The sequence below is a fragment of the Triticum urartu genome, chromosome 7A, assembly GCF_056163025.1.
Source record: "Triticum urartu cultivar PI428250 chromosome 7A, HENAU_Tu73, whole genome shotgun sequence".
NCBI classification, from domain to species: Eukaryota; Viridiplantae; Streptophyta; class Magnoliopsida; order Poales; family Poaceae; genus Triticum; species Triticum urartu.
In genome coordinates, this window is record NC_141879.1 from 687,513,272 (window position 1) to 687,533,400 (window position 20,129).

The 20,129-nt window shown below is 43.6% G+C and overlaps 1 pseudogene; it reads left to right on the forward strand.

The window, feature by feature from the left end:
• Positions 1–19,869, forward strand: LOC147961529 (uncharacterized; annotated as a pseudogene).
• Positions 19,870–20,129: the final 260 nt, after the last annotated feature.

The following is a 20,129-nucleotide window of genomic DNA, read 5'->3' on the forward strand; positions in this document are numbered from 1 at the left end:
ATGGAGAACTTGAAGTTCGATCGCATGTTAGAGGATCACAAAAAGGGTTGTACCCAAATTGCGAAGATGACAACACAAAGCAAGGTACCACATTGGAATTGCTGCAATGGGAGGCTGACCATGGTGTATCTGACAACGGATTTGGGAAGCTACTGAAAATAATGAACAAGAAGCTTCCAAAGGATAACGAATTGCCCGACAGTACATACGAAGCAAAGAAGGTTCTATGCCCTCTAGGATTGGAGGTGCAGAAGATACATGCATGCCCTAATGACTGCATCCTCTACCGTGGTGAGTACGAGGATTTGAACACATGCCCGGTATGCGGTGCATTGCGGTATAAGATCAAACGAGATGACCCTAGTGATGTTGAGGGCGAGCGCCCCAGAAAGAGGGTTCCTGCCAATGTGATGTGGTATGCTCCTATAATACCATGGTTGAAACGTCTGTTCAAAAACAAAGAGCATGCCAAGTTGATGCGATGGGACAAAGAGGACCGTAAGAAAGACGGGAAGTTGAGAGCACCCGCCGACGGGTCGCAGTGGAGAAAAATCGAGAGAAGGTGGGGGGACTTTGCAGGTGACGCAAGGAATGTATGGTTTGGTTTAAGCGCAGATGGCATTAATCCTTTCGGGGAGCAGAGCAGCAATCATAGTACCCGGCCCGTGACTCTATGTATCTATAACGTTCCTCCATGGTTGTGCATGAAGCGGAAGTTCATTAAGATACCAGTGCTCATCCAAGGCCCTAAGCAACCCGGCAATGACATTGATGTCTACCTAAGGCCATTAGTTGAAGAACTTTTTACAGCTGTGGAATGGAAAAGGTGTACGTGTGTGGGATGAGCACAAACAGGAGGACTTTGACCTACATGCTTTGCTGTATGTAACCATCAATGATTGATCTACTCTCAGTAACCTTTCAGGACAGACAAACAAGGGATACCACGCATGCACGCACTGTTTAGATGACACCGAAAGTATATATTTTGACAGATGCAGGAAGAATGTTGATACGTCTCCAATCTATCTATAATTTTTTATTGTTCCATGCTGTTATATTATCATTCTTGGATGTTTTAAAATCATTTTATAGAAACTTAATATCATTTTTTGGGACTAACCTATTAACATAGTGCCTCGTGCGATTTGCTATTTTTTGCTTGTTTTTTACTTCACATAAAATCAATACCAAATGGAGTCCAAACGTAGCGAAACTTTTTGGAGATTTTTTCTGGACCAGAAAACACAAGTTGGACCAAGGAAGTACCAGAGGGGGCTCCGAGGGGAGCAAAACCCACCTTGGCGTGCCTGGGGGCCCAGACACGCCCTGGTCTGTTGTGCCCACCTCGGCCGCCTCCCGCACCGCCTCTTTGCTCTGTAAATACACCGAAAGTCCAAAAACCATAGGGGATTCGACGAAACACAATTCGAGCCGCCGCAAGTTCCAGAAACCACATATCCAATCTAGACACCATCATGGAGGGGTTCATCATCCTCATTGGTGCCTCTCTGATGATGCGTGAGTAGTTCATTGTAGACCTACGGGTGCGTAGTTAGTAGCTAGATGGCTTACTCTCTCTCTCTCTCTCTCTCTCTTGATTCTCAATACAATGGTCTCTTGGAGATCTATTTGATGTAACTCTTTTTGCATTGTGTTTGTTGGGATCCGATGAACTTTGAGTTTATGATCGGATCTATTTTATCCATGAAATTTATTTGAGTTTTGATCTTATATGCATGATTTCTTATAGCCTCGTATTTCTTCATTGAACCTTTGGTTTAGTTAGGCCGACTAGATCGATTTTTCTTGCCATGGGAAGAGGTGCTTTGTGATGGGTTCGATCTTACGGCGCTCAATCCCAATGACAGAAGGGGACATGACACTTATGTGTCGTTGCTATTAAGGATGTCAAGATGGGGTCTATTCCTACATGAATAGATCTTGTCTACATCATGGCATCATTCTTATTGCACTACTCCGTTTTTTCATGAACTTAATACACTAGATGCATGCTGGATAGCAGTCGATGTGTGGAGTAATAGTAGTAGATGCAGGCAGGAGTCGTTCTACTAATCTTGGACGTGATGCCTATATAATGATCACTGCTTAGATATCGTCATAATTATTTGAAATTCTATCACTTGCCCAACAATAAATTTTTTACCCGTTGTATGCTATTTTTCTCGAGAGATGCCACTAGTGAAATCTACGGCCCCAGGGTCTATTCTTTATCATATTTGCCCTCGAGATCTATTTTTATTTGCTTTTATTTTCAGATTTATTAATCCAAAAACCCAAAAATACCTTGCTGCAATTTTATATTGTTTATTTTATCTCACGTTCCCACGAGATCTATTTATCCAATCTACGTAATTTTATCTATCTTTTTACCCGGGAGGGATTGAAAACCCCTCTTACCCGTCGGGTTGCAAGTATTTGTTCTTTGTGTGTAGGTACAGTTTACATAATATTGCGTGGTTCTCCTACTGGTTCGATAACCTTGGTCTCATCAGTAAGGGAAATACCTACCGTAGCTGTGCTGCATCATCCCTTCCTCTTTGGGGAAATACCGACGTAGTTCAAGCCGCATCTAAAGGAATTTCTGGCGCCGTTGCTGGGGACACATCATCAACATCTATCAGGTTCCTGATCACGAATCTCATCTCCTTGCAATTTACATTATTTGCCATTTGTCTCTCGTTTTCCACTCCCCCACTTCACAAAAATTTGTCGTTTTATTCTCCCTCTTTTTCGTTTGTCATTTTCTTGTCAGATCTCTTTTTGTGCGCATTCTTATTTGCATAGTTGCGATGTCTCAAGAGAATATGAAGTTGTGTGATTTTCCAATACCAATAATATTGATTTTATTAGCACTTCAATTGCTCCTGCCGCCACTAGTGCAGAGTCTTGTGATATTAATGCCGCTTTGTTGAATCTTGTTATGAAAGATCTATTTTCCGGCACTCCTAATGAGGGTGCTGTGTCCCATCTGAACACATTCATAGAATTATGCGATATGGAAAATAAAATAGATGTGGACAATGATATTGTGATTGACCATGCAAAAATTTGGTTTTCTTCTTTGCCTCACAATAGTATCGATTCTTGGGATAAGTGCAAAGATGCTTATATTACTAAGTATTTTCCGCCCGCGAAAATTATTTCCCTTAAAACTCAGATCATGAATTTTAAGCAACTTGAGCATGAACATGTTGCACACTCTTGGGAAAGAATGAAATTGATTCTAAGAAATTGTCCTACTCACGGTTTAAATCTTTGGATGATCATACAATTTTATTATGCGGGATTGAATTTTGTTTCTAGAAATCTTTTAGATTCCACCGCGGGTGGTACTTTTATGTAAATTACTTTTGGTGAAGCTACTAAATTGTTTGATAATATTATGGAAAATTATTCACAATGGCATACCGCAAGAGCTCCTACTAGTAAAAAAGTTAATTCAGTTGAAGAAATAAATTCTTTGAGTGAAAAAGTTGATGCTCTTATGAAGTTGGTTTCTAATAAAAGTGCTCTTGTTGATCTTAATGGTGTTCCTTTGTCTACTTTGATTGAGCAAACTAGTGATGCCATAGATGTGAATTTTGTTTTGCGAAACAATTTTAATAACAATGCTTATAGAGGTAATTTTAATCCTAGACCTTTTCCGTGATCCTTTAATAATTATGGTAATACCTATGGTAATCCTTCTTATAATAATAATAGGAACAACTCTGATCTTGAGAATAATATTAAATAATTTATCAATGCTCAAAAAAAATTCAACAATACAATAGAGGAAAAGTCGAATAAGATTGATGATATGCCTAGAAGCATTGATAGAATTTCTCATGATGTAGAAAATCTCAAGATGAAATTTTTTCTGCCTAAGGTTGAAGAATCAATTAAAGCTTTATATGTTTCTATGGATGAAAGTAAGAAAATAACCGCTATGCTTAGAGCTAAAAGAGAATTTTTAGAAAAAGTGTTTTCTAGCGATTAATTTCATAAGAATGATGAAGATCCTAAAATGATTGGTATTTCTTCTATTGGTTATTTGTTTAGTAAAATTGAAATTGATGGTAAAGGGATTGAAGAATAGTCGACTTTAGTTAGAAGGCGTCTCGATAATTTGGAGGGTGAAAATCTTGATAGAAACATTGATAAAAGTGGGTTTGGAGAGGTCAAAAATTTAACTAGTGATGTGCCCACTCTTTTGGATTACAAAGACTTCAATTATGATAATTTCTCTTTGATTGATTGTATTTCTTTGTTGCAATCCATGATTAATTCACCCCATGCTTACAAACAAAATAAAGCTTTTACTAAATATATCGTTGATGCTATGATGAAAGCTTTGGAAGAAAAGTTGGAATTAGAGATTTCAATCTCTAGAAAATTACATGATGAGTGGGAACCTACTGTCAAAGTCAAGATTAAAAATTATTAGTGTTTTGCTTCATGTGACTTGGGTGCTAGTGTTTCTACAATCCCGAAATCTTTATGTGATGTGCTTGGTCTTACCAATATGGAAGAGTGTTCTTTAAATTTGCACTTGGCAGATTCTATAATTAAAAAGCCTATGCGAAGTATTAATTATGTTCTTATTCCGACAAATAGGAATTATACGCCCATAGATTTATTGTTCTTGATATTGATTGCAATCCATCTTGTCCTATTATACTTGGTAGACCATTTTTACGTACTATTGGTGTCGTGATTAATATGAAAGAAGGCAATGTTAAATTTCAGTTTCCACTAAGGAAGGGTATGGAACACTTCCCTAGAACAAGAATTAAGTAACCATATGAATCAACCATGAGGGCATCCTATCGACCTAGAAATATAGATGACAATACTTGAATCTTTGCATTATGCGTAGCTAGGGGCATAAAACGATAGCGCTTGTTGGGAGGCAACCCAATGAATAAAATTTATTTTTGTCTTTTTATTTTTGTTCTTGAGTGTTTAAACAATTATGCCTATGTTTTGATTGTGTTTTCTATGTTTTAATTAGTGTTTGTGCCAAGCAAAGCCTTTGGGATCATGTTGGGTGATAGTTGATTTGATCTTGTTGAAAAACAAAAACTTTTGCGCCCAGTAAAACAATTTTAATTTTTCACAGAAACGCGCTAAAATCCTGATTTTTGTACACATGATTGATATACAAATTTCCCACGTTGTCCTCAGTTTTCAGAATTTTTGGAGTTACAGAAGTATACGAAGTTTGCAGATTGCTACAAACTGTTTTGTTTTTGACAGATTCTGTTTTCTTTGTGTTGTGTGCTTATTTTGATGAATCTATGGACTCTATCGGGTGGTATGAGCCATAGCAAAGTTGGAATACAATAGATATAATGCATGAATAAAATATGAATGGGTTTGCAACAGTACTTAGAGTAGTAATTTGCTTTGTTATACTAACGGATCTCACGAAGGTTTTGTTTAGTTTTGTGTGATTGAAGTTTTCATGTTTTGGGTGAGAGCATGATGGATGAAGGAATAAGGAGTAAGAAGAGCCTAAGCTTGGGGGTGCCCCATGGAATCCCAAGCTATTATCTGAAAGATAAGAAAGCAATTAAGCTTGGGGATGCCCCCGAGTGGAATCCCCTCTTTCTTCTAACGACCATCGGTATTTTACTTGGAGCTATATTTTTATTCGCCACATATCTTGAGTTTTTCTTGGAGCGTCTTGTATGTTATGAGTATTTTCTTGTTTTTATTTTTATTTTGTGTCATCTATCCTTGTTGGACACACCTATTTGAGAGAGTCAAAATAATACTATGATTTGTTAGAATTGCTCTTTATGCTTCACTTAAATCTTTTTGAGTTATGGAATTGCTCTAATGCTTCGCTTATATCTTTTTTGAGCATGGTGTGCTTTAGTATTTTTGAAGAAATGCTCTAATGCTTCACTTATATTTATTTGAGAGTTAGTAAACAAATTAAAGAAATTCTCTCATGCTTCACTTAAATTATTTTGAGAGAAGAAATTTATTTATGCTCATGTTCTTCACTTAGATTTGTTTGAGCTATCAGAAGCAACATATGAAATTAGTCCCAACATGATAGATATTCAAGAGGATTATAATAAAAACTTTCATGAAGATTATTGGACAAAATAAACTTGATTCTTTGTAATAGTTTTGCGGTATGATGATGTAATATGTGAATCATGTTGATGAGTAATTATGGTTTAGTAAGAATATTGATGTTAAGGTTTGTGATTCCCTTTGCAAACACGAAGTTCAATAGTTATGCAATGAAATTACATCCTACTTGTGGTGCATTATTCGGTGTTAGTTATGCTTAATGCTCGCTTATGAGATTTTTCATTTATTGGTTGGATGCTTCTCAATATTTTGCTAGCCTTCACTTGTACTAAGTGGGCACTACTAGGGAAAAGCCTAGCAGCAGCGCGGGTTTTGGGCCTATTAGTAGCGCAGGGACCGTCGCTACTAATAAGGCGCTACAGCTAACGTATAGAAGTAGCGCCTGTTGTCCCACGCTACTACTATACATGAATAGTTGTAGCGCTCTTTAGAAAAGGGCGCTGCTGATATTATCTATAGTGCTGTTTACTGGGAAGCGCTACTGGTAAGGCGGCGCTACTGCTAAATTTTCCCCCCTCGCTACTACTAGTTTTATTAGTTTTTTCCTACATATTTGTTTTGTATTTGTTTTGTATTTGAATAGGCTTTATACAATAATCTTTAGCATATCATACACATACAAATATAATCATAGCATATACATACAATTAGTCTCATCAAATCATGTCATCGTCATAATCATCATCCAACACAAAGTGGTCTCTTGTCATCATCTCGAAAATAGCGATACAAGTCTCGATTACTTGCAAATACATCGTCATCCATCTAAACAATGATATACGCGAGAAGAGCTATCACTTTGAGTACATGAGTTCGTATCCCTCTCTCGCATTAGCGTGAACCTAAACTAACTACTGCCTGTCGCCCGGAAACCGGAAACCGGTACACCTGGGCCTGACACTCTGGCCACTTGTCGTATATATACTCCAAGTGTAGCACTTCTTCGCCATCTATGATCTATGCACCTGCATCGTCACATGAGTCGATGATATGCAACATATATAATTGAGCAACAGAAAGAGACAGAGTTGGCAAAAATGGAAACAACATATCATAAGCATAAATAACAAAGTTCATCGTACCCCAAAATGCCCTAACTAGAGTGACTTTCGCTAGTCGAGGAGGAGGACGGTTTAATTACATCACAAATAAAGTTTCACCGTGCATAACTCAAAGTTTTTTCATACAGAAAGTATGGACTAAACGGACACATTGTCATATATCGACAATCACTCCAACATGTCATTCCATCCATCCAAGTCAGGGAGATAGTCCTTGAGCTTAGTGAAAGGCTTCATGTCGAGACGCCGAGAGGCTATCCATGTTCGGATGTCTTCCCGCGACATTTGTCCTTCTCTGTAGAACATCCCTGTTTTTCCGACGACCTCCTTCATGATGATTTGGGCAAGTTCGCGCTGGATGTTATAGAACTCAGCTCGAAGTCGATGATCCTCGATATCTCCTATGTCCTTTGCCCATTGCAGAATATGGGCATCGCCGGATCTAGGTGACATGCGAAGGTTTTGGTGATCCCGTCTGTACTCCAGCATGTGTTGTAGGACATAGAATCCATCATTAAGAGAATCCTTCGGTTGCTGGATGCAGCAGAAGTCGGTCTTATGGCCGAAGGCGGCCCTGCCGCCCCTTGTCTTCTTGTCCCCGACCTCTCCACCCCTTGCTTGGTAGTAAAACATAGCACTGTCGAGAATATCCTTGATGTGGGTGTAATCCTTTTTGTGAATGTTCTTCGACGAGTCCAAGTAAAGAGCGTGGGAGAATCAGGGGGTAGAGGATGATGAGGACGGCGCGCCCGCCACTGCGCAAAATAAGTACACCTCAAATTAATTAGCCTCCACCGTGCAAATGAATGATTGAAATCGAAGGAAGGATAGCAGCGCGGATGACTTACACGGGATGATAAGGCACGAGAATCGCCTCCTTGTCCTTATTGGCGAGCATGAAATTGACGATGTAATCCCTCGCGTATTCACGGTGCTTTGCGCAGACTCCCAAGAAGCCCTCGTGCATGTAGTACGGGTCAGCGACACAGATATTAGATATATGCTCAACCCTGATGATGTAGTTCATGTGCAAGGCATAAAGGCGGACAAACGTAAAATCCGGCTTCTTCACGTGAAACATGTCGAATATGTAATCGCATCGGAGGAAGAACTTATCTGCGGGGAAGCTGTCGACGTACGACATTTGCCGCGGAACGTTAACCACGTAGAGTGGGTATCCTGGATCTTTCGAGGCAATGAGGCCTTTCTCTACCCGCAGCACATCGTCATGAAGTCTCCTTAGATCGCCGAATCTAGCCCGTAGCGCTGTTGCAGGTAGGATTGGTTGACCGGGGATATGCCATTTATCCGCATCGAGGATATCTATACGGTCCTGAAGCCAAGGCTGCTGAGGTGGTTGGATCATAGAATCAGCTTTTTTTCCTTTCCTCGCTCTCTTCCTAGACTTCTTTACTACCAGAAGGTCGTCCATAATACGTTGAGACGGCAATTCAGGCACCGACTCATGACGCTCAAATCCTGAGGAGGCGCCAGTACAGACATACTGTTCAGCGCCATCGTCGTCCTCATTCTCATCCATGGCGACGTCATCAGCGACTAATGGAGCCTCCTCCTTACCCCGTCCGCTATCACCCAACCCGACACCCGACGCTAATTGGGTAGGTGGGGTGTTGATGTTCATACCTTGCCGAGGCTACGTGCTCGTGGGTGTGCTCTCGGCCGCCTCTAGACGAAGCAGACTCTTTGGCCACAACAGGACCCACCCATTGCAACAATCACCAAGCCGCCGCGGTGTCTCGTCGTCATCCCCCGCTAGTATTGGAAGAGGAAAATTCTCGTGGCCCGGTTTGACACTGGCCACGGAAACCTTGAAGACGTTCGTGGGGATCGGCCGGCTGTGGAACAATGCTTCCTTCGGCTTCATTATCGTCGCCTTCCCGACGTTCACCTTCTAGTCGCCGACGGTGTACAATATGGTGCACGGGGTTTCGTCGGCCTGCAAAGAAAAGTCTGTGACATGAGACATCCGAAAGGCAACGAAAACGGGAGATTATACATTTATATTGAAGGGGCCAGTGTGACAGATACCGTGAGGGCGTCGAGCTCAGCCAAAGACGAAGCACCACCGAGCACGTCCGGTGCGGGAGCCGGTGCGGGAGCAGGTGCTGGTGCAACGCTAGTCGAGCTGCTCCCCAAGAAGTCAGCAAGGGGAAAGTCCTCTGCATTTTTTTCTGGATGTTGCCTTGTCCAAGTGAAAACGCCCGTCACAAAGGAAGTAGACAAATCTGCAACCACCTGTTTTGTGGCAGCTACCGCTGTTGCGACTGTCTGAGATGATTTCTTCTCGACCACAGTCTCAACCTTCTTGTCGATGTTTTCTTCAGTTAACCTCCGTCTTTCCTTTCTCTCCTCCGTGGTCTCACGGTAGTACTTCTTCCACGTGGTGCCGTCTCCGACACCGTGCACGCGTCCATACGACGGTCGAGTATCCACCGGTTGTCATTTCAATATGTTCAACTCCCGGTTGAATGGAGTGTCCCACTTGGGCCTCGCCAATGCCTCAGACGGCGAGTCACTTTCAGCCGCAATCCGATGCTGCTCTCTCTGCAAAAGGCACAAGGATCATTTACAAATATGACTAACGTGTGCAGTCGAATTGATTAGAAACTAAAATTACCAGCAGTCTCATGAACTCCGTAATGACCGGTTTTGTCTCATAAACCTTCTTAACTGGGTCCCAACGGTGCCGGGCCCTGAGGACGTCAAGCTCCTGCAGGACGGTGAAATCCTCCAAGGGGTATGGGATGCCCAAACTCGCGGCTTCCACGTCCTCCTTGGCCCATTTGGACCTCTTTCCACTGTAACCACGGCTTCCGAGGTTGTGGCTCCCAATGTTCCTCTCTTGAATCCCCGGTCTCGATGCCGGTCTCAGTCTCAGCGCCGGTCTCGATGCCGGTCTGAGTCTCAGCGCCGGTCTTAGTATCAGTCTCGATGCCGGCCTGAGTCTCAGTGCCGGTCTCGATGTCGGCAAGGCTAAAAAAATGTCTACCGCCCGGTAGACATCGTCGCATTCACCAGAACCCTGTCCTTCATCGTTTCTAGCCATGTTTCCTATGATTAAATCTAGTCAATTAATTTTAGACCTAATAAAATGAATAATGACATAAAAAAGGCCTATTGTTTTGCAGGAATGTTGACTCCTTCCCGGGCGGCAAATCCCGGGCACTCGATATGTCCTAGTTTGTAGCACAAGTCATGCCGAAATTCACGGAAAATTTTGGCATGACCTTTGCTAAAAAGTGGACAAATCAAGAACCTGAATTTTGCCGGAACGGAAATGAATCAACATTCTGGCAAAACATAGGCCACTCAGTTTCATTCCCTGGAAACAACAAAAGGCCACTTGGGCACAATCGAACCACTTCAATGTCGATTATGATCAATGAGCAAACACAATTGAGGATTTTTCATATATCATGACCACTTCAAATTTGCATCTCCTAGTGTATGAACCCTAGAACTCAAATTATGAGCCTAGAACTCAAATTATGTCCTACATTTTTGTCCTAATAAAAATTCACTAAAAATTAAGAACCTACTAGACTTGCAACACTAATACAAATTTATATTTTTATATTGATTTTTTCTCTAAACTAAATCCTACCACCCTAGTTAACATCTAGTTAAACCTTACTTTCCTAACATTTGTAATTAAACACTACAACCCTAACCCTACTGCCCTAGTTAAGCATATACAATTTTTTCCTACGGCGAGGGAGGCAGGGGCATCTCTGTCAAATTAACCTAACTAATTAACATAACTAATTAACCTAACTAAATTCTTTTCCTAACTAAATTAACCTAACTAATTTAGAGATAGAGAGAGAGGAGGGGTGGGGGCTTACAGAGGATGGCTCTGGTGGTGGCGCGGGAGGTAGTGGTGGCGAGGGGGGCGGGGGCGTCTCCGCTGACGGCGAGGGAGGCAGTTGCGTCATGGGAGGCTGCGGTGGCGTCGACTACGGCTCCGGTGGCATTTATGAGGCCGCGCGGCTCCGGTGGCGTTGGGGGCGGCTCCGGTGGTGTCGATGGCGCGCGACTTTGGTGGCTCCGGGGGATCGACGTCGGCAGGAGACGGCGGCGAAGTGGGGCGACGGTGAATCGGGCAGACGGCGGCAGGGTGGGTCGAGGGATTTGGGGGAGAAGTGGTGGCCGGGGGGAAACGGTTTTTTGATTAAGTGAAACTTAGCGGTAGCGCTTTTCGCGAAACGCGCTATAGCTAAGTTAGCTATAGCGATTTTCACAAAACGCGCTACTGCTATAGCTATGTAATTTCCTTCATCTTTCTTATTTTCCTTTTCTGTTTCTATAGTGGGGGTCTAGGAAACGTGCCGCAGCTACGTTAGCTATAGCGCCTCTTACGAACAAACGCTACTGCTACGTCTTTCTCCTTTTTTCCGCTTTCTCATTTATTTTGCTCTACATTTTATTTTTTCCTTTCTCCTTTTTCTATTTCTTTCTTTTTCATTTACTTTTCCATTTGTTTTTCATTTTATTTTATTTCCATTAGCAGTAGCGCTCTCCGCGTGAAACGCGCTGCTACTTATGTGCTAGCGGTAGCGCGCTTTCCTTAAGACCGCTACTGCTATGTGTAGCCTATCGGGGGTAGCAAAGGGGATACTAGTGGTAGCACGTTTTCATGCGCACGCGCTACTGCTAAAATTGTATCTGTAGCACGGTTTATGGACACGCGCTACTGCTAAATTTATGTGTATAAGGTTTTCCCTAGTAGTGGGGATTACTACTTGTGCATCCAAAATCCTTAAACCCAGTTTTTGCCATATGAGTCCACTAAGTGGGATTTTCCATATGCAGTATTCTTTTACCGTTTTAAGCAAATATGTATGTGCCATCTCTAATCTTCAAAATAAATTTCCTTTTTGTGTGCACGTACCACTCATGAAACAGTAGGGGTGGCTGATATTTTTCGATGCTAGATGTGTTATTCTAAAGATGAGTGTTTATTCACTTGTCATTGCACGAGAGTACGGCAAGGGTATCAGGGATGCCCAGTCCCGAAATGAAAAATGAATTTACTTTATGTTGTCAAATAATAAATTCCTTGGAAAGTGTTGGTATGGACGGTAACCGTGGATTCGGTTAGCTGTGGAATGTGAAAGTATGGTCGAAAAAGGAATAAACTTTATTTTCTGTATGGGAACCACCTATGATATATCTAGCATGGAAAGTATTGGGAATTACTCGATCATTTTCATTGACAGGAAAGGTATGCCACCCAAAATGTTTTATCTCTATCTTTTTCGCTTTGAGCTCTGGCACCTCTACAAATCCCTACTTCCCTTTGGAAAGGTCCTTTCTATTTACTTTATGCAATTTTTATTTTTGTGTGAGTATCCATCTTCTCTTATAAAGCACCAACCATTGGACATTGTGATTGTACTTGAGCATTAGGTGTAGCTAATATGCGAGTGTTTCATGAATGGATCAATGATTGAGCATAATGGGCTAGGGATAACTTGCTTTAGTGTTGATATTTTGAAAGGCATGGTTGCTTGTTGTTATGCTTGAGTATTGAAATCTTCATGTCAAAACTAGACTATTGCCTTGAATCATATAAAAGTCCAAATGTCCATGCTACAAAAGAAAGAATATGTGATGAACATGTTAGGCAGCATTCCACGTAAAAAATCTATTTTTATCATTTACCTACTCGAGGACGAACATGAACTAAGATTGGCGATGCTGATACTTCTCCAAGGAATCTATAATTTTTATTGTTCCATGTTGTTATATTATCATTCTTGGATGTTTTACAATCATTTTATAGCAACTTTATATCATTTTATGGGACTAACTTTATTGACATAGTGCCCAGTGCCAGTTGTTGTCTTTGCTTGTTTTTACTTCGGAGAAAGTTAATACCAAACAGAGTCCAAATGCAGCAGAAGACACAAGTTGGGCCAAGGAAGTACCAGTGGGGGCTCCGAGGGGAGCACAACCCACCTCGGCGCACCTGGGGGCCCAGGCGCGGCCTGGTGGGTTGTGCCCACCTCGGCCACCTCCCGCACTGCCTCTTTGCTCTATAAAACCCCGAAAATCCAAAAACCCCAAGGGATTCGACGAAACACATTTCCGGTCACCACAAGTTCCAGAAACCACAGATCCAATCTAGACACCATCACGGAGGGGTTCATCATCCTCATTGGTGCCTCTCTGATGATGCGTGAGTAGTTCATTCTAGATCTATGGGTCCGTAGTTAGTAGCTAGATGGATTCCTCTCTCCCTTTTGATTCTCAATATAATTGTCTCTTGGAGATCTATTTGATGTATCTCTTTTTGCGGTGTGTTTGTTGGGATCTAGTGAACTTTGAGTTTATGATCAGGTCCATTTTATCCATGAAAGTTATTTTAGTTTTGATCTCTTATATGCATGATTTCTTATAGACTTTTATTTCTTCTTCGAATCTTTGGTTTAGTTAGGCTGACTAGATCGATTTTTCTTGCCATGGGAAGAGGTGATTTGTGATGCGTTCGATCTTACGGTGCTCAATCCCAGTGGCAAAAGGGGACATGACATGTATGTATCGTTGCTATTAAGGATAAAAATATGAGATCTATTCCTACATGAATAGACCTTGTCTACATCATGTCATCATTCTTATTGCATTACTCCATTTTCCATGAACTTAATACACTAGATGCATGCTGCATAGCGGTCGATGTGTGGAGTAATAGTAGTAGATGCAGGCAGGAGTCGGTCTACTAATCTTGGATGTGATGCCTATATAATGATCATTCCCTGGATATCCTCTGTGACGTCCGGGTAATTAGGCTACAGTGATCTCACGTTAATGGTGACACGTCACCTCTGTCACTGTAATTAATCTCGGATTAATTCAAAACCGTTTCAAATTTAAATCCTAAATAAGTCAAACGACAAAAGTTTTCAAATATTAAAATAAAATGTTCGGTTTGTACTAAATATTACATAGATAATTATGGTGTAGAAGATATAGTTTTATAAAATGCATAAATATTTTAAATTGAATTAAAACAGAAAAGAAAGAAATAATAAAAGAAAACAAAAAAAACAAACAAACAAAAAAACAAAAGGAGACCCCTTGGCCAATTGGGCCAACAGGCCCAGCTAGCCTCTACCAGCCCAACCGACCGGCCCACCCCGCACCCATAAACCGTTCCCCACTCCCCCCCACTCTCCACCGACACCCCACTCCCCCCCACAAAAATATCTCCTCTCTCCCCGATTGGATCGGGAACGGAGGAGGAGGTCGCCGCGACGCCCTCGCTCGACGCCCGACGCCCCCACCGCTGGACCTCGACGGAGGGCGCCCTCGCCGGCCTGCTTCCTCTCCACCGCGTCGTCTTGGCCCTCCTTCTCGCCCCCCTGTTGCCTAGTCCCTACGAATCCCGGTGAGGCCCTTGGCCTCCTCTTCCCCTCGCCCCGCCACTGCTTGCGTCGCCCGCCCGTGGTGGCCTCATGCGTCGCATGGCCCGCGCCACCGCGCCCTCCCCCCCCCTCGTGCGCCCTTGTGGCTGTCCCCTGCTCGCCCAGCCCCCCCACTCCCGCGATTGCTGCTGCTTAGAGCCGTAGCCGCGTCCGCCACGGCCAGCGCCGCCTGGTGCTCCCCGCTTGCACTGCGTGCTTCTGCCTCCCCCTTGGCATGCTGCCGCCGCCGTCCGATGACTGCGGCTGTGCTGCTGCTACCTGCGTCGGACCCCGCCGACCCCATCTGAGACCACGCACCCCCGCTCTCCTTCTCCTCCCGTCACCGCTCGCTCTTACCGCGATGGCTCGCCGCGCTACTGGTCTCGCTGCTCGTTGCCGCCCGAACGGCCTCCAGTGGCCGCCCGCGCATCGCCGCGACCTCGCCCCGCTGCCTCGCGAGCGGGCTCGACCCCGTACGGGTTGCGCCCGCTGCCCGCCTGCCCGTCGCCCGCTATTGGCCCCTGTGCCTATGACGAACGGGGCCCACCCAGAACAATAAAAAAGGATTTAAAGATAAATATAAATAGATAAATAATAAGTAAATAAAAATGTTAACTAATTAATTAATTAACTAACTAAATTAATTAAGTTAATTAATCATGTTTAACTAAACTAATTAAATGGGTTAACCTAATCTAGTAATTAAGCTAATTAACACTGATTAGTTAGTCTGAGCCTATGACGAATGGGGCCCACATGTCAATTTGACCTAGTCCACCTTTGACCCTGCTGACTTCATGATGACATCACGCTGATTTCATAATAGCTTTTCTAATTAAATTAATAAAATAATTCCAATAATGATTAAATCTTTATAAATTACTATAAAATAATCCGTAGCTCGGATGAAAAAACTTTGTACATGAAAGTTTCTCAGAACGACGAGACAAACCCGGATACGTAGCCTGTTCGTCCGCCACGCATCCCTAGCATAGAGGACTCGCAACTTTTCCCTTCCGGTTCATCTGTCCAAAAACGTGAAACACTGGGGATATTTTCCCGGATGTTTTCCCCCTTCACCGGTACCACCTCGTACTGCGTTAGGGCACCCCTAGCACCGATACTTGTCATGTCATGCATCGCTATGCATCTGTTTGCTTAATATTTATTGTTTCTTCCCCCTCTTCTCTCGCTAGACACCGAGACCGACGCCGCTGCTACCCAGTACGACTACGGTGTTGATGACCCCTCTCTCTTGCCAGAGCAACCAGGCAAGCCCCCCCCTTTGATCACCAGATATCGCCTACTCTTCTCTATACTGCTTGCATTAGAGTAGTGTAGCATGTTACTGCTTTCCGTTATTCCTATCCTGATGCATAGCCTATCCTTGCTACTACTGTTGTTACCATTACCTGCTATCCTACTGCTTAGTATAGGATGCTAGTGTTCCATCAGTGGCCCTACACTCTTGTCCGTCTGCCATGCTATACTACTGGGCCGTGATCACTTCGGGAGGTGATCACGGACATATACTATATACTTTACATAGTTACATTACCTGTGGTACTGTTCGGAGATGGGGGCTGAAGGGGCTGGTGGCTCCATCCCGGTAGAGGTGGGCCTGGGTTCCCGACGGCCCCCGACTGTTACTTTGTGGCGGAGCGACAGGGCGGGCTGAGACCACCTAGGAGAGAGGTGGGCCTGGCCCTGGTCGGTGTTCGCGGATACTTAACACGTTTAACGAGATCTTGGTATTTGATCTGAGTCTGGCTACTGGCCTATATGCACTAACCATCTACGCGGGAACAGTTATGGGCACTCGACTCGTGGTATCAGCCGAAGCCTTCGTGACGTCAGCGACTGAGTGGCGCGCGCCGGATTGGACCGTAAGCCTGCTCTTGTATTAAGGGGGCTAGTTCTGCTTCCGGCCGCGTTCGCAACGTGCAGGTGTGCAAAGGGCGATGGGCCCAGACCCCTGCGCCATAGGATTTAGACCGACGTGCTGACCTCTCTGTTGTGCCTAGGTAGGGCTGCGACGTGTTGATCTTCCGAGGCCGGGCATGACCTAGGAAAGTGTGTCCGGCCAAATGGGATCGAGCGTGTTGGGTTATGTGGTGCACCCCTACAGGGAAGTTAAACTATTCAAATAGCCGTGATCTTCGGTAACAGGACGACTTGGAGTTGTACCTTGACCTTATGACAACTAGAACCGGATACTTAATAAAACACACCCTTCCAAGTGCCAGATACAATCGGTGATCGCTCTCTCACAGGGCGACGAGGGGAGGATCATCGGTTAGGGTTATGCTATGCGATGCTACTTGGAGGACTTCAGTCTACTCTCTTCTACATGCTGCAAGATGGAGGTGGCCAGAAGCGTAGTCTTCGACAGGATTAGCCATCCCCCTCTTATTCTGGCTTTCTGCAGTTCAGTCCACTGATATGGCCCTTTACACATTTACCCATGCATATGTAGTGTATCTCCTTGCTTGCGAGTACTTTGGATGAGTACTCACAGTTGCTTTCTCCCTCTTTTCCCCCTATCCCTTCTACCTGGTTGTCGCAACCATATGTTGGAGCCCAGGATCCAGACGCCATCGTCGACGACGACTCCTACTACACCGGAGGTGCCTACTACTACGTGCTGCCCGCTGACGACGACCAGGAGTAGTTAGGAGGATCCCAGGCAGGAGGCCTGCGCTTCTTTCGATCTGTATCCCAGTTTGTGCTAGCCTTCTTAAGGCAAACTTGTTTAACTTATGTCTGTACTCAGATATTGTTGCTTCCGCTGACTCGTCTATGATCGAGCTCTTGTATTCGAGCCCTCGAGGCCCCTGGCTTGTAATATGATGCTTGTATGACTTATTTTATTTGTAGAGTTGTGTTGTGATATCTTCCTGTGAGTCCCTGATCTTGATCGTACACGTTTGCGTGTATGATTAGTGTATGATTGAATCGGGGGTGTCACATCTTCATAATTATTTGAAGTTCTATGAATTTCCCCAGCAGTAATTTGTTTACCCGTCGAATGCTATTGACTCGAGAGAAGCCACTAGTGAAATCTAAGGCACCCGAATCTATTAATCCAAAAACCCAAAAATACCTAGGTGCAATTTTATATTATTTATTTTATCTCATGTTCCCACGAGATCTATTTATCCCATCTACTACAATTTTATTTATCTTTTTACCTGGGAGGGTTTGACAACCCCTCTTACACGTCGGGTTGCAAGTATTTGTTCTTTGTGTGCAGGTACCGTTTACATAGTGTTGCATGGTCCTCCTACTGGTTCGATATCCTTGGTCTCATCAGTGAGGGAAATACCTACGTAGTTGTGCTACATCATCCCTTCCTCTTTTGGGCAATGCCAATGTAGTTCAGGACGCATCAAATGTGTACCTTGGACATCGTCGATTTCTTCAAACCAACCATCAATGTCGAAAGAAAGGAAAGCATTTCAAAGGTGAGGCGGATCACCGGAAGAAGCCCGCCTTCCATAGTGGTGATCACATACTTGATATGGTCAAGGATTTACAAGTACTCGTTGGTAAGGGTCCTAACGGACTATCTGTTCCGAATGATGCTGAGGGACGCGCACCCATGTGGAAGAAGAAATCTATATTTTGTGACCTACCCTATCGGAAATACATATAGGTCTGCTCTGCAACCGACGTGATGCATATGTCGAAGTATCTTTGCGTGAACCTGCTAGGCTTCTTGGGCATGTATGGCAAGACAAAAGATACACTGGAGGCATGGGAGGACAAACAACGTATGCACAAAAAAGATGGCATTCATCCAAAGCAGTATCAAGGTCCTGCCAGCTACGCTCTTACCAAAGAAGAGAAGGAAATCTTCTTTGAATGCCTGCTCAGTATCAAGGTCCCGCTTGGCTTCTCGTCCAATATAAAGGGAATAATAAATATGGCAGAGAAAAAGTTCCAGAACCTAAAGTCTCATGACTGCCACGTGATTATGATGCAACTGCTTCCGGTTGCATTGAGGGGGCTTCTACCGAAAAATGTTCAATTAGCCATTGTGAAGTTATGTGCATTCCTCAATGCAATCTCTCAGAAGGTAATCGATCCAAAAATCCTACCAAGGTTAAAGAATGATTAGTGCAATGTCTTGTCAGCTTCGAGCTGGTGTTCCCACCATCCTTCTTTAATATCACGAGGCACATCCTAGTTCATCTATTCGACGAGATTGTCATTCTGGGTCCAGTATTTCTACACAATATGTCCCCCTTTGAGAGGTTCATGGGAGTCTTAAAGAAATATGTTTGTAACCATGCTAGGACAGAAGGAAGCATATCCATGGGTCGGAAAACAGAGGAGGTCATTGGGTTTTGTGTTGACTTCATTCCTGACCTTAAGCCAATAGGTGTCCCTTGATCGCGGTACGAGGGGAGACTGACTGGAAAAGGCACGCTAGGAGTGGACTGAATAATATGTAGGGACCGGCATTCTTGGGCTCAAGCACACTACACAGTTCTACATAATTCTACCTTGGTGACCCATATGTCAATGAACACAAGAATATTCTACGCTCCAAACACCCGGAGTAGTGTGATGACTGGATTACATGTGAACACATCAGGACTTCCGGCAGTTGGTTGCAAACACATCTCATGGGTAACACCACTATTGGAGATGAGTTATACTCGTTGGCCAGGACACCATCTTCGACTGTATTGACTTACAAAGGGTATGAGATAAATGGGTATATATTTTACACAATCGCCCAAGATCAAAAGAGCACCAACCAAAATAGTGGTGTCCGCTTTGATGTAGCAACCAAGAGGGGTTACATAGTGGACATATGGGAACATGACTATGGAAATGATTTTAAGGTCCCTTTGTTTCGGTGCAAATGGGTCAATATGTTAGGAGGCAGGGTACAGGTAGACCCATAGTACGGAATGACAACAGTGGATCTGAACAATCTTGGGTACATAGACGAACCATTCGTCCTAGCCAATGATGTGGCACAGGTTTTCTATGTGAAGGACATGTCTACCAAACCAAGAAAAAGAAAAGATAAGGAAGCGAATACATCATATGATGAGCCAAAGCGCCACATAGTTCTTTCAGGGAAAAGAGACATCGTGGGAGTGGAGGGCAAGACAGACATGTCTGAAGATTATGAAAAGTTTCATGAAATTCCTCCCTTTAAAGTGAAGGCTGACCCAAGCACCCTGTTAAATGATGAAGATTATCCATGGTCACGGCGCAATAAGAAAGGGACACACGCGAAGAAAAAGTGAAGCCTTTCTCTCCACGACTATTCTGATGATGGCTTCGATTGTGCGAAGAAATAAATGAAATTCCTTTGTAGTAGATGAGTTTTCGTCCAAACCCCTGATACTTCGAAAGAGATTGCCCACTAGTACATTGATGTGTTATACAAACGGGTTTTAACCCCTTTCCACAATGACATTTAGAACCGTCGCCTAGTGAGTGTCGATGATAGGGGGGTCCTTCCCACACGACCCAGAAACCGTCGGGGATATGCCCTCCTGGCACA